Raw genomic sequence first — 14,233 nt, 5'->3', positions numbered from 1 at the left:
GATTCCTCAGCACCACATAAGCAAAAAGAAAAAACCCGGAAGTGGTGCTGTGGCTCAAGTGGTAGAGCGCTAGCCTTGAGCTGAAGAGCTGAGGGACAGTGCCCAGGCCCAGAGTTCAGGCCCCACGACCGGACCCAAATAAATAAATAAACTTGTTCATTAAAAACTTATCTATAAAATGATTAAATTACAACATGAAAATCACCTCCTCCCACAAATAAGCAGGATGCTATTTCTTAGGAGAGAAGGGAAGTGAATAAAAAAATGGAAGTAGTAACTTGGTTTGCATTCAAGAATCTAAATGATAAAACGTCATGAGAAATTGCACTATCCAGATTTCTAATGTAAGCAAAGAAAACTGATCAATTGAGAATGTTTGCTTTTTTTTTTTCTTAGTTTTGTAGCTAACTTCTGATTAAATGCCATCCATCTATACTATCAGGTGAAATGGTAAAACAGTTCAGCAATAGTTCAATAGATAATGCACACACAGCTACTGCACTGCCTTGAAGTTCCACTCCTGGATACCCAAGAGACATGAGAACAGACCTCTACGAAACATCAGTCATATTTAAATATGTGCATCAATATTATTTACAATAGCCCAAAAGTGTAAATAACCCATGCTGTTGTCTGTGAAAAAGAAGTGACGACTAGAAGAAGAGGTAGGCAGTATATTCTATTATGTACCGCTACTACTACTGAACAAGAGCTGGAGGCTGGAGGGGGAGATGGGCAGCATCCTGAAGTAATGATGGTGCTAAGCCTTGGAGAATGAAGCTACTGCCCCACGCTTGACCTCACAAAGAGCAAAAGGTATCTCCCCAGCAAGGCTTTCTATAGTGAGGGTGGTCTTCCAGCACTCTTGCCCCACTGATGCATGTACTTGTAGTTCACAATTCACTCTAGCAAGCTTGTTTCCTATTGCTCCATCTGAGAACTGGACTCCATGACTTTCTTAGTTACACTGCATAAACGTTCCCAGTGCAAGGCCCCTCATATAAATGCTGCACCATAAAAATGTGTCCCAATTAGTATTGGAATTTCTATCCAAACCATTGACCAAAGTTATGAAATAAAATTATAATTGTAATTCCCTTCTGTTCCTGTATTTCCTTTTAACAGAAATACAAAAGTAAATAAATAACCCCACATAACGACTATGCTCAAATATCAAAGTCATAAACAAACTAAGTTTCTGGGCACTAAATAGCCTGCAAATAATTAAGATCAAAGGAGTGGAGAATTCTGTATACTTTGTGCGTATAGAAACGGTGAGGCAACAGAAAGTATCTCTAAGACGAGCAAGACAACTTTTACCCTCAAGAGCATTGAATATGTCAAAAATACTTGTAAACAAAACATATACCTTAGAAAGCAGTGAAATATAGAGAAGATACTTTCTCAAAAACACTGAAATGTGCACTTTACCTGACTTACATAACTATAACCTCTCTGTATATCACCTTCATAATAACAATAAAAAATTTAAAAAACAATAATGATGGTCAGAATATAACCAGCATTCTAGAATGATATCAATGACATTATTCTATTAATGACATCAATTACTCTTTTTTTGTCAGTCATGGGGCTTGAACCCTGGGCCTGAGCTCTGTCCCTTGGCTTTTCAGCTCAAAGCAAGCGCTCTACCACTTAAGCCACAGCACCACTTCTGTTTTTTTTAGTGGTTCATTGGAGATAAGAGTCTCACGGACTTTCCTGCCCGGGCTGGCTTTGAACCATGATCCTCAGATCTCAGCCTCCTCAGTAGCTAGGATTACAGGAGTGAGCACTGGCACCTGGCTGATATCAACTACTCTTTACATGTATGTATCTACAGATTTCTTTTCCCCAAAGCTCAAAATATCTGAGAATAAAGCTGCAATTATAGGCTAACTTACTAAATTCAGATGATCAACTCTCAAAAGGAGTAAGATTGCATGATTACAAATATGCAGTCTCATGACCTTCACAAATGGAAATTATTCTAAGATTCACCCTTCTGAGCCATAATTCTGTTACGTTTTTTCCCAGTTCATAAGTAAAAAGAATGAAGTCATTTATATTTAAATACTAATTTCTGGGTCCAGAAAATAGCCAAATGAATACAAGCATAGACATACCTATTCACAAACAGAATTTAGGTTTCTAGTAAAAGAAGACTCACAGTACAGCCCAGCACGGGTCATCCTCTGCTCTCCCAAAGTCCAGCCATTATCTCACCAGAGTGACACATTTTTCTTTCCACCATGAGAACAAAACAGAAATCCCATCATCTGACTCTTAGTCACTCCCACACATTTACTGGTCTGCCATTGTTATGACACAATACTCTTTTCCCATGCCACTATCTTCAGAGCAATTCTTCACCCAAGTCCCGATGCCAAGCATCAATTCCAAAATGCACCTCTTAGATTAACTGAATTATAGATATTAGTCACTGGAAATAACTAATAAGAAAGTACACTTTTATTTTTTATTTAATTTTTTTCCCAGCTGCATTTGTTGCTGAGAATTGGGATAAGACCATTTAAAAAGCACATCTATGCCAGGAGCCAATGGCCTGTAATGATAACTACTCAGGAGACTGAGATCTGAGGATCACAGTTTGAAGCCAGCCCAGGCAGGAAAGTCTACGAGATTCTTATCTTCAATTAACTGCCAAAAAGCCAAAAGTGGAGGTGTAGCTCAAGTGGTAGAGTGCTAACTTTGAGCAAAAAAATTTCAGGGACAATGTCCAGGCCCTGAATTCAAGCCCCAGGACAGGTGCACGCGGGCATGTGCGTGCAGGCAACCATACATTCAACTATACACACAGGGTACATCTAACGAAATGAATTTTTATACAAGTACTATGAAAAAAATCCCTGTTATTTCTACAAAGAGAGAAACCCATCTCCAGACACTAGCACTAGATAGTATCCACAAATATTCCCATGTCACTCTTCATTTTACAAGAAAGTCCATTTGTAAATTCTAAGGGAAACAAAGCCATTTGTCCCTAAAAGTTATGCATAAACATACCAGGGTACTTCTTAGTTCACTCAATGTATTCAAGCCTAAGTCAGCCAACTCAACCACCAGAATTTCCACTGTCCACACTGGCTTGTAGAGACTAACCAAATTTATCATTACTGTGTCAGTATCAGTCAACCCTCACTTGGAGATACTTGACAATATGAATAGAAAACAAAATCCACATAAAACAAGATAAACATGTTTATCTTTCTCTTCTCTTCACTGAACACCAAAATTCAAAGAAAAGTCATGTATCTCATCAAAGTATTTCTGAAAAAGTATTTTTGACAATTAGAAATGCAGTTAAACATTTCAAAGTCAAGCTATCCTGGGAAGTTAGAAGTCACCAAGCTTTTTGTTACCCTAGAAAACAATGGGTCTAGAGCAGGCCTGGGCACAGTTTTTTACGCTCCCATCTATGCAGTGCACACAGAAGCAAGCTCTGAAGCACTTGTCTCATTTAAGCCATTCCTCTCATCACTGATTCCATTTTTCAGTACACCATGACAAGAAAGGGTACGTTTTAAAAGCATTTTTTGGTAACCAATGTCCTAAAGGTTACACGAGTTTGCCTGATGCATTAAAGGATGCCTTCTGTATTCTAACTGTAAACAAGCTTTTCTAGGAATGCAAATTTTGCTCAGTATTTACACAATGGACTACAGTGTCAGAAGCTTGAGCTATCAGTCATTTTGTTGAAAGTTTGATTTAAAAAATGAAAGGCCTGTATGTGTATAATGCATTGGGAACACAAGAGTCATTGTCAGAATATTTGCAAAATCTCTAAAAAAAAATTCACTAAAACTAATCTGCATCTTTTTAAAAAATGCTGTGTCAGTTTCATTTTTTAATTTAACCTATCTATAGGACATGAGAGTATAAAGAATCCGATTGTCACAGCATCTGACTGATATAAATGAGAGGCTACACTCTATATTCTTTAGAGAAATAAAATCTAAATCTTTGAACTGCTGCTTGCTAACAGTTGTTCTGGAAAAACCCAAGTTATTAGGTACACATGACCAGGATAGTTAAATTTGTCACATCAATTACGTTTTCTCAACTAAAAATCAGGGTATATTATTTGATAACACCAGGAACAAGTCTGGACAGTTTGTACAGGAATAGATTATAAAAGTATTTTCTTCAAAATATTGTTTCTCCAAAGATTTTTATCTGCAATTTAAATAAAGCTGGCAAAAACCAAATTATTCTAGTCAAATATAGTGAGGGCTTAAAGGAGCAAGAGGAACAAGTCTAGCACCAATTTCCAAAAACCATAGCACTCTGTAAAGAGCTTCTCAGATTCGTAGTGGGACCAAAGGAGGATGCTCTTTACTTTTTAAGGAAGGTACACCAAGGCACAGTGCCCCAGTGCCCCTGATCATGTAATATTTACTGAAATGAATTTCAGGAAATGAGAAAACAAACAGCTTTTCAGAATCCATTCGAAACTCAAGATTCAAACTCAGAGGACAGTTTTAAGCTTTAAGACTTAAACTAAAACTTCTATGAGTTCACAAGTAGCTTAGAAGTAAAATTTCTTTATATATTGGTTAACTATGAGAAACACTGGAATAAACTGAAAATTGACCAAATTATTAAGAGCTCAAAGCACAGTAGTCAGAAACAGTATTTTGTCCCAGTATAAAGGTAGAAACTCTAAAATGAGTAGGTAATTAATTCATTCAGCCAGCCAATACTCACCCAGCAACACTTCAATCTGGGCACATATTAGAAAACACAGGGGAATTTATGTCTTGAAAAAATGAGCTCTTAAGTATTATTCTCATTCCATTATGCAAATCTAAATTATTTCAATCAATCATATAACCATTAGTTTCCCAAGACAAGAAAAAATATTACTATGTTACATATAGCACTACCCTTTCAATGTAACGAGATATAATTTCTCTGCACAAATCAATGATGCTTTGCACTGTAACCATCCACAAAATGTCAGAGCGCTCTCACATCATTTTCCATATAAACTACCAATTCTGGAGCTAGACAGTCCAGAGCTGAATTCTGGTGGCGGTGCCTTGGACAACCTTGAGGTTATTAACCTCTCTGTGCCTTGGCTGCCTTATCTGTGCAGTGGGGATGACACTTCCTATGCCTGGAAAAACTGCTATATTAATGCAACTAAAATACTCCAACAACGTCTAGAACATGTACACCCTGTACAGCACACTGGCTATTCTGTCATTATCCATCATCATTTCCAGTCTCTCACAAATGCAGGGCGGCAGATTACCATTTCCCCCATTTTCTAGTAAGAAAACGAAGGCTCAGAAAACACAAGTGCTCATCCAGAATCATAAAGAAAAAGCAGGCTCAGAACTATGGACTCACAACCTAGAAGAACATAGTAATGCAGTACATCACGCAACAGTTTACATCCACATAGTTCAAGAGTGTGTGTGTGTGTGTGTGCTCACAACCTAGAAGAACATAGTGATGCAGTACATCACGCAACAGTTTACATCCACATAGTTCAAGAGTGTGTGTGTGTGTGTGTGTGTTTCTAGAGCTTGAATTCTGGGCCTGGGTGCTGGTGCTGTCCTTCAGCTTCAAAACTCAAGATTAATAGTGGTCTACTACTAGAGCCACATCTCTACTTCTAAAACTTTTGTTGCCATCTTCTTGTCCAATGTCAAGCGCAAAAGAAGAAAAGGAAAAAAAAAATAAAACATGGACACCAAAAGAGGTTCTAAGGAAAAGTAGTGGATGACTAAAGCTTAATGACTGTTTTCCTCAGGTGTAAGAGAACATAGCATTTTCAGGACTGGGATTCTGAATGGAGAATAAAAGTCTGAAGTTACTTAATTTGGGGGGATCCCAGTCCTGGGGTTTGAACTCAAAGCTGGGATGCTGTCCCTGAGCAAAAATGCTCAAGGCTAATGCTGTACCGCTTGAGCTACCGCTCCACTTCAGCTTTGTGGTGGTTAATTGGATGTAAGAGTCTCACATTTTCCTGCTAGCACTGGCTTTGAACCACAATCCTGAGATCTCAGGTTCCTGAGTAGCTAGGATTCCAGGCGTTAGCAACTGGTGCCTAGCTGAAGCACCCATTTGGGATTGATTATATATGGTTTCCAGAGATACTGTTGACAATATTAATTTCTATCCACTTTTTTGCATTTTCCCATTCACTTACATTATAATTTTTGAGATGTTTTATCTTCACTTCAGATGATCTTCAAATGTCATGGCTCTTAACACATTAACTGTAAACAAACACAAAGGAACTTAGGGGAATTCAGATATTTAATGAACTCAATAACTATATGGGGGCAGAAGAGATGGTACAAGCTTTGATTTACTTCATAACTTGGATCATCAAAATGTAACACTGCTCTTTTTTTTTTTAATCAGGTGAAGAAAAAACATTCTGCTTTCTAGCTGGAAAAAAAAAAAACACAACATTCAAAGCTAGAGAAAACTCTCTCCAAACATAGGAAGATTCAACATGCAAAAGCAGTACATACTTTCATCTCCCCCAACAAAATGGCACCCTGTCAGGAGAGGGTCCTTGCCACAACCAGGGACCTTGTCTCCCTGCTTTCACCACAGCGGTATCCTTCGAGCCTGGTAAAATCTTTATAGAACACAGACCATGAAGTCCCACAGACTATGGTTCATTCTGATCTTCAGCTTTATCTATACAATGGAAAAATCACTCCTACTACGTTATGCAGTTGTGAAGATCACATGAGACAATATATGAAGATATTTTGTCCAGCACACAGTAAGCATACATTAAATGTTAAGTGCTATTATACTTTATTACATTTACATTTTATTCATTACTCACACTTGTCATTAATTATTATCTATCACTTAGAACGCAAGCTTTATCTCAGGTGTTCTTATTTTCACTTATAGTTACTGCCTTTGGTTTAATGGAAGAATATTTCCTAATAGCAAAATTTTGTTTTTTGTTTTGCTGACATCTTGGCTAAGATCAAGAAAAGTATTATAATTGGCAGTTCACTATGAGCTATCCTTTTTTGTTTTCTAATAATGCACAAACTCCTGACAAAACTCTATTGCAATAACTGCTCATTTGCTGCTATCAGATAAAGTCTGCTTATGAGTGATAGATATATTTGTTAGTTATGCCTATAACATGCTCTCAGCCTCTTGATTAAATGTCATACTGACTGGAAGATATTATCTACTATACTTACTTTCTGACTAACTTTCTGACATTTGAAATTATATACCCCAGTTGGGCAGGGTAGTGCATACTTGTAATCCCGACTGTTTGGGAAGAAGCAGGAAATGGGAAGGTTGAGGGCAGTAGGGGTGGAGTTAGCAGTCTATCTCAGAAAACCAAACACAAAAGGAAGTAGAAGACTTGTCTAACTTCTGAGAGACCCTAGGTTCAATCCTAGTTACCACACAGAAATTACATGCTTAAAATACTGTTAATTAAGCCAGACACATGTGGCTTGTGCCTGTAATCTTAGCTACTTAGGAGGCTGATAACTGAGAATCATGATTCAAAGCCAGCCTGGTCAGAAAAGTCCCCTCTCCCTCTCCATTACACCTCCTCCGCCCCCCCCACACACCCAGACGTGTGTGTGCATATGCACACGCCAAAACTGGAACTGTGCCTAAAGTGGTAGAGTGCTAGCCTTGAGCAAGAGAGCTCAGAGACAGTGCCCAGGCTCCAAGGTTCAAGCACAAGCAGGCACCAAAGAAAAACATTTTAATTGAGTAACACAAGAATGCATACAAGGGTTGGGAAGGTGGCTCGGTGGTAGAGTGCTTGCCTTGCATGCATGAGGCCCTGGGTTCGATGCCTCAGCACCACATAAGCAGAAAAAGCCAGAAGTGGCGCTGTGGCTCAAGTGGTAGAGCGTGTGCCTTGAGCTAAAGAGTTGAGGAACAGTGCCCAGGCCCAGAGTTCAGGCCCCATGACCGACCAAAAAAGCAAGCAAGCAAGCAAGCAAGAGAATGCATATAACACCAACTTCTCTTGATTTTCACTAAATGTTTAAGTCAAAGACATAAAAATAAACAAAATAATGGCAAAAGTATTCACAAACTAACATGACCTCAAACAACTCTATTTCTCGTATGGAGACAATACACTTAGCAATGGAACAAGAAAAAATATCTCAGCCAAAGCTAGAGTGATATTGTAGGAGGAGATATATGTGGTTTAGACATGGATATATATCCACATATATGTGGGTATATGTGGTTTAGACATGGACACCAACCTGGACAGGAATAAACAAAGTAGACCATAAACCTCCTTACCACCACTACTTAATCACACAATTCCCTGAGCTCTGCAAATGAAATAGCACACACAGTTGATCTTTCTTTGATTTTGTCACATAATGAGCTAGCAATGTATCAAATGTATCACTTTAATTTTTGTGAACCTAGATTTAGGATTGTAAAAATCAGGCCCAAAAAAGTAATATATAAAAAGTAAGTACATTAAGGGATGTGGCTCAAGTGACAGAGAATAAGTTTTGGAAAAGTTAAGTTTTAAGTTTTGAAAGAGGTAGGGTTTAGGGCCCTACGCTGAGTTCAAGCCCCAGAGCTAGTATTTTCTTTTTTAACTGTTTAACTGAAGACTTTGAAGTGTCCGAGGCAGATTTCATTTTTGGTTTGCTACAGTGCATCACGTCCACCTGGAGACACACGTTCTATTATGATCCCTACACTGATCAATCCAAGTGTCTCTGAAGAAGTGTCTCTGAGGCTGTGTAACAGTTAAAGTTCAAATGTGGAGTGTCTCTGGCTTTTGAGTGATTCCTTTGTATGCTATGGGAGAAGTAGCCAATTGTCTCCACTACCCACTTCCTACTCCTCAGGGACATCAAGCTCTAAATTTTAGCTTAGCACAAGGAAGAACTACGAAATCTTGACTCCCTAGGAGCTAGCCATGGTCATAGCCAACTGGATATAATCCATGACTACCAAAAAATGCACTCCATAAGGAGAGGGATTAGACCCTTCTCCTTCTTAAAAATGCAATTGCTCCAACAGCTCCAACAGCAACGTGGGTTCCTGAGGTAGCTCAGAAATCAGACTCTAGACCTTTCACACTCAGACGCACCTCAACTCTGTACAACTATGTCTGGGGTTTTGGAGGGAAAAACATCTTTTTGTAGACCTTGGCTAGTCTCTATTTTCTGCTACACTCTGCTAAATCTAAAACCCAACCTTGGGAAATGGAGTGCAGCTCAGGAGTCAAGAGCTCACCTACCTTAGGAGGTGCAAGGCCCTGAGATCAACCCCAGAATCACACACAGACACACACGAAATGAAACCTAACTGATAAAGAAGAAATGCTTTCCCAAATATCCATATTTTGGATTTTTTGAGGTTTATATATAGTAAAGCATAAAGCTCATTTTTTAAGGTAGCATTTGCCATTACTTAATCTAGATTAAGAAGGAGATAAGCACAAGACATAAGATAGCACTGACACATACACAGACCCTCAATAGGAGAGAAAAGCACAATTCACTATTTGCAGTAAGGTCATGGGAAAGGGAGCTGAAGTTACTATTTTCACTAAGAGGACCTCTTCCATACTCCCATTCAGTTTAGTAACTTTGTATCAATCTAATCTTTCTTTTAAAAGTTCCATGTTTAATCTGACTTCCTGTGGAAGAGCCCAGTAATTCCCTATCTGTAACTATCATTTCTTTTAAGAGTTATTAAAATTATACCCACTTTTAAACCAGAAAGATGTATTTTACATATTCAAAGCTACTTCCCTAAAAATGGAAAATATTCCACACTAAAACCTGGAAAATTTTTACAAGTCAAAATTCCAAATCACATGTAATCTTTGGCCCTGATGGTTTTGAAAACAATCGCATTCATTTGGTACTTTTCCAAAATAAACTTACTGCTTTCCGAACATTTGTAACCATCTATTTCCTTCTCACTGCTACAATACAGGTTCTATTAGTTCAGTGATAGCCTTCTGGAATTTAATACTCTAAAATGCCTGTTAGCACTAATGTATCTACTTTTAAGAAAAGGCCCAAAACTTGCATTTTTGATTTGTGTTACATATGGTTGATAATAAAAAGCTCAATTTTTTTTCTTTAAAAACCAGATATAATAAATTGAAAAGAGATTATATTTACCTTCTACTAGTTCAGTCGACTTGTTTACAAAAATGCCTATCTTAGATAACAGACTGTTAGTATTTCTGACATAAATCCTCATTTAGTCTGTTTAATGTCGATGGAGCTATGAGTATCAACTAGCAAAAGATGCAAAGCAGCGGGTCTCAAACCTCAGCATGCATCAAGACCGTGTGAAGGGCATGCTAAAGTGGCAGCTCTTCTAACCCAGGGTTTTTAATTGCATCAAGTCTGAAGCAGGGACCAAGATTTACATTTTAACACATTCTCAAGGGATAGTGTTGGCACTGGTCTGAGGACCACACTGAGGACTACTGATTGCATAACAGAAAGCTATGGACAATAGCATATGCAGTAAGGAACAGCATAGGGTACCCATCTCAGCTTCAGTATTACCTTAACTACATCTGAGTAGTATGTCTTTAAGTGTCCTTTCCGAATAATTTAGACATGATTTCCTGATTAGTTCACAATACTGGGTCTTTTTTTTTTTTCTAGGGCTGAGGACCGAACACAGGGCCTTGCGCACGCCGGGTGGGCACCCTTCCGCTGGGCTAAACCCCCACCCCCACAATACTGGGTCTTAAGAGAACAACAAGTTACTTAAGAGTACTAAGAATAGTGAAATCCAAAATAATGGATATTGTCTGAGGAAAGCTACGAATAATGATGCAATCTGATAGCTTCACAGTGTCCTACAGCCAGAGTTCTCCACATTAATTCTGGGCAAGAGGCAAGAGGCGAATGGTTAATAATTTAAAACCCTACACAAATCCATCACCAATAGTGAAATTCCCCAAAGTAGATTTCCTGGAACACAGCACTTTTAAGTGACCTTGGAGCTGAAAGCAAAGATGAGAACTTCTCCCTCTTCAGGCATCTACGTAAGTAATCAAAGTTGGTAGAAATAAACTCCTCAAGATTTGCTATTTTTCAAATGATTATATAAACAAACATGCAACTTCAAACTACAATTAGTTAGGTCGGGGGCTATGGTACACTCCTGTAATAGTACTCAGGAGGATGAGGTAGGAGAACTGAGGTCAGGGCCAGCCTGGACTACATGAGCAAATTCTGCCTCAAAACAAAAAGTTGCTATTTGTTGAGAACTACCTTAAGCAAAGGTACTTCATGGGATTTTTTTTCTTTTTTAACGGAAACTTACAAGTAAATATAAGAGGCTCAAAAATACTAATAAAATTATCAACTAGGAACCAGCTGATAAAATTAAAATAATGTAGGATAAACAGAGCCCAGAGTAACAAGAGCCTAGATGACAAATAGAAACAAAAAGTAAAGTGATTGGCAAGGGATAAAAGAGAAAAAGAAGTCAGAGTAAGGAATAGCAAGAGTGAAGAGCACATTAGCTCAACATAGACAGAACTAGGAACAGAGATACAATGCAAGGAGTAAAATCCACTCATAATGCTAGAGGATTCAGCTAAAATTAACACCCTTGAAGGTGAGGTTGTAACTCTCGAGGACAAATTCAACATAGACAGGACTAGGCACAGAGATATAACACAAGGAATAAAATCCACTCATAATGCAAGAGGATTCAGATAAAACTAACTTGTGTTTGAATGTGAGGTTGTAACTCTTCAGGACAAATTCAATGAAATTTTTTATCCCTTGAACAGGAACAGTAAGACTAGGTGAATACCACAGTGTTTACAAATAATATATCTGGCCCTAGGTATCTAATAGGTTATGCATAGTAAAAATATACAAAGTAACTAGACAATGTACTCTGTCATAGTACACACATGAAGAACTAGAAAGTAAACTAAGATGAAAAATATTGCCAATATAGTACCAAATCTTGGTGTTTAGCTTCTTACAGTTATGAAGTCTAGGTTTAGAATAACTCCCATTATGCAATAACGACATTAATAACTCCATTTATGCAATAACTGTATTGCATATAGTCCTACTTGCATCAAGAATCAGAGCAGTAACAGGAATAAAATCATTTGCTGAAGCCAAACAGTTTTCATGCCCCCTTTCCCACTCCTCCCTGTGAAGGATAAAAACAGCAAGGCATTCAGGAGTTGTTAACCAATTTGCTAGAGTGGAGAGAGAACCAAAACTCCAAAGAATACCATTTTTTTTAAAGGATGTGAGATGACATAACTATGAGGACAAAGGCATCAGTCTTATGATAACATCAAAGGAAACTGAACTGATGAGGACACAAGACAACCCATGTCTCATGAGGGAGCTGAACTGCCAGCAGCCTATCAGTAGTCTATCACTTTACTCATCACTGCAACTACTTGCATTGCCATTTTCTTTTTTCAGATTTATATTTTTAGAAGGCCTTAGACATTATCAACTAACATTTAAACATATCAACTGAGTTCATGTCATAATAGAAGTACCTGAAGAAACTAGAGAACAGCATATTATCAACTTGTCATAAATCTAAATTTTTTTGCTAATCTGAAGAAAGCTAAAGATTCCATATTCTCACAGAAGGTATGTATATTATTTTGCATAATTTCTCTTAGAGTTAAACTCAGCATTTATGTCCATTATGCAAAATGTCTTTTTGTGACACACTGAACATTAGTATTAACTATTATTTGGCAAAAGATAACATATCCACAGGACAATTACCTAATTGAGCCTCTGTACAAAAACCATAAAAATAAAAGGTAAGGATGACAGTACTGTAAAAAGGCTGAGATACTCCAAATGTCAGGATTTTGCTTGTCCTAGCCTAAGGAAGGTTAAAGTTGGCCTCTCCATGGACACAGGATAGCATTAAAATGTTACTGCGCATTAGAATCACCTGTGTTGACAGCCTAAATGAGAAAAGCTTGTGCTTGCTCCAGCAGCTCATTTTATTTTTAAGACAAGAGATGACCACAGGCCCTGTGTAAGGATGAGAAAACTGCAAACTAGGAAAATTAAATGTACAAGCCAAAACTGTCTAGCCCTGGAGCTGCAGACCTCAGTAATCACTTCTAGCCCACTGCCTCCTGTGCTTCTAACTTGTCTCCCTTGAATGAGAGAACAGATTGCTTCAGAGACTTTCTCTATATTCTATTCTGAACTATGACTACCATTTGTAACTTTAAAAATTATAATTGTACAACTTGTTTCCTAAATGATTTTTACAGTTGGTGGTATGAACCTTCAATGTCTAAATTTCCTAGTTTAAATGTTTGAAACATGTACAATGTACATAAGCAAACACACACACACAAAATTTCTCCTGAAAAACTTACTTTTACAAAGTAAAACAACTAGCCAAGCGCCGGCGGCTCACGCCTGTAATCCTAGAATCAGGAGGCTGAGATCTGAGGATCGCGGTTCAAAGCCAGCCCAGGCAGGAAAGACAATGAAACGCCTATCTCCAATAAACCACCAGAAAACCGGAAGTGGCGCTGTGGCTCAAGTGGTAGAGCACTGGCCTTGGTGAAGAGCTGAGGGACAGCGCCCAGGCCCAGAGTTCAAGCCCCATGACTGACCAAAAAAAAAAAAGAAAAACAACTATTATTGGACACTTATGACAAGCAGGATCTATGTTAAGTGCTAAAGATATGAGTAGTCCTTACTCTCAAGTAGTTAATAGCCTAGTAGAGAACACAATTAAACCAACAATTTGGTGGCCTGATTAGGACTCTGACAAAAAAGTGGACAAGTATCTGTGTATGTAGAGGAAGAATCTACTTGAATGAGGTTCCTCGATGAACACCAACAGTACCACTAAGACTTAGCAGAGCCCAAAATAAATGAGAAGTCGAAGCAATTTCTGAAGCGGAAAAAAAAGGAATTGTGTGAAATCACGCAGCCATTTGCTATCTAATAACCCTTCTAATGGACACGGACCTGATTCAGCAGACCACTCTTGAATTACTACTTTAAAACCGCTCCTCTCAGACCCTCCGGGGAAGCCCGGCTGACAGGCCAGGCACCGGCTGGGTGAGCGCGGCCCAGGGGTCCCTGGACTCTGGGCTGCACGGTGAGGAAAAAGCAAACACCTGGGGCCTGTGCCCCGCCTAAGAGGTTACACCTGAGAGAAGGGCGGGGCAGGGGGCGCGGGGCAGGGGGCGCGGGGCAGGGGGCGCGGGGCA

The 14,233-nt window shown here is 38.6% G+C and overlaps 1 protein-coding gene across 2 annotated transcripts in view; it reads right to left on the bottom strand.

Moving 5' to 3' along the window:
* The window catches only part of Mtmr2 (myotubularin related protein 2), a 58,561-nt gene that overhangs the window by 35,148 nt on the left and 9,180 nt on the right, over positions 1-14,233 (bottom strand). The window contains exon 2 of one of the 2 annotated variants that reach the window (XM_013009664.1): positions 6,182-6,251. The exons of the other annotated variant lie outside the window; for it this stretch is intronic. The gene's annotated coding sequence lies outside the window, so the exon portion shown is untranslated. The remainder of the gene's footprint in view (positions 1-6,181; positions 6,252-14,233) is intronic. 2 annotated transcript variants of the gene reach the window in all.

Source organism: Dipodomys ordii, unplaced genomic scaffold (assembly GCF_000151885.1).
Source record: "Dipodomys ordii isolate 6190 unplaced genomic scaffold, Dord_2.0 Scaffold10, whole genome shotgun sequence".
Lineage (NCBI taxonomy): Eukaryota > Metazoa > Chordata > Mammalia > Rodentia > Heteromyidae > Dipodomys > Dipodomys ordii.
This window is presented reverse-complemented; position numbering and strand designations above follow the sequence as displayed.